Source organism: Nematolebias whitei, chromosome 13, assembly GCF_014905685.2.
Source record: "Nematolebias whitei isolate Nwh7 chromosome 13, NemWhi1, whole genome shotgun sequence".
Classification (NCBI taxonomy): domain Eukaryota; kingdom Metazoa; phylum Chordata; class Actinopteri; order Cyprinodontiformes; family Rivulidae; genus Nematolebias; species Nematolebias whitei.
In genome coordinates this window covers 45,119,780-45,121,368 of record NC_056510.1, presented here as the reverse complement: position 1 = coordinate 45,121,368, position 1,589 = coordinate 45,119,780, and the positions used below count along the sequence as shown (strand labels likewise).

Sequence of the window (1,589 nt, the reverse complement as noted above, 5' to 3'; positions counted from 1 at the left end):
GAGGATCAGGAAGACTGAGCAGCTACTTCCCGAGGATCAGGAAGACTGAGCAGCTACTTCCTGAGGATCAGGAAGACTGAGCAGCTACTTCCTGATCCTCAGGAAGTAGCTGCTCAGTTCCAGTCGGTGCAGACTCGGGTCAGGCTTAGTGGTCCGACTCGATCAGAACTCTGTGGTTGATGCAGTCACTGTTCCCTACCATTATACAAGCGGGGTACCCCGCTGCGTCAACACCACCGAGCTCAGCCTACTGAACCGAGCTGTGCGCACCCCCGCCCCACCCACCTGCACTGACGTAGCTCCAAGTTAGCAGCGAGCTAGCTAAAAAGCTAAAGGCAACGTCTTCCTCACGCTGACGGGCTCAGAAAGTGTCGGGACAAACGGCGCTCAGCTCAGATGTCTCCGTTCAGGCCTTCACCTTTACAACTTGAACATTGCAGCGTAATCTGCTGCCGTATTTACGTCATGAAATGAGCATATCATGATATCAGTCCTTTTCCCGGGCAAGTTCTTTAATTTACCGGTGTTATCGTGAACGATACGATGTGGCTACTCACGCCTGTCACAAACCATTACCGCCCGTTTCCATTTGGCAGAGGCAATACGTAACATCGTGACTCACCTCTCGGGCTTCTGAACACGTCTCCGGAACAAATCCATAGTGAAGTCATTGTCCAGATACGTGGTTTGCTCCGAGATGCCAAAGTAGTGCATCTGCGGCGTCTGAAGCTCAGCATCATCCATCCGCAGGGCGCAGGTAGGAGTCGTGGCCATGGTTGGCCTTACGGGAGTTCTGAGTGAAGGCAGGTTGAACTCCGGCATGGGGGGAACTTCAGAGCACCACTCTGCTCCAGCTATAGCTCTCTTGAGTTGCATCTCAGACAGACCGAAATCTGACAGCTGAGGGGTTTGCATCCCGTCTCTGAAGAGCTGCTGCGTCTTCTGGGGAGGCGACAAGCAGAGAAGCCCCTCATCCTCCTCCTGGTCTCCATCTTCACCCACAGCTGGGCTGCTCTCATCCTCTTCAGCTACTTTAATTTCTTCTTGCGTTTGCTGACCTTTCAGCTCTGTGTGAAACAAAGACTCAAATAAAAGTGGGCACACTGTGGTTCCAGGTTCACCAGTGGTTCCAGGTTCACCAGTGGTTCCAGGTTCACCAGTGGTTCCAGGTTCACCAGTTTTCTTATCACTTACTGCCATGTGTTTGAGCGTCACAGGGGGCGTTGTACCCATAACTCCCCAGGTGTGTCCTGAGGGCATGGATGTCTTTAGTGACCCTCTGCTCCATCACTCTGCAGGCTTTAATGAAGTTGTTCACCTCCTCCTCCTGTTCCTTCTGTTCTGCCAACTCATCCCACATCACTTCCTACACAACACACCAGAAGTTAAGGAACAATCACTCAGCTTAAACATTTCACAACTTTTCAAGAAGGTTTTAAGTTACCCACTGAAAACAAAAACTATTTAAGGAATTTAAAATATTTGGTTTAAAAAACTTTTATTGCCGTCACCCTTTTATGTCAAAATGTAACTTACAAATTAACACACACACACACACACACACACACACACACACACACACACACACA

The 1,589-nt window shown here is 49.9% G+C and overlaps 1 long non-coding RNA gene across 1 annotated transcript in view; it reads right to left on the bottom strand.

Annotated features, from left to right (window-relative positions):
* Positions 1-1,291: 1,291 nt before the first annotated feature.
* The window catches only part of LOC119419357, a 1,837-nt gene continuing 1,539 nt past the window's right edge, over positions 1,292-1,589 (bottom strand). The window contains exon 3 of the long non-coding RNA XR_005187256.1: positions 1,292-1,366. This is a non-coding gene — a long non-coding RNA (uncharacterized LOC119419357). The remainder of the gene's footprint in view (positions 1,367-1,589) is intronic.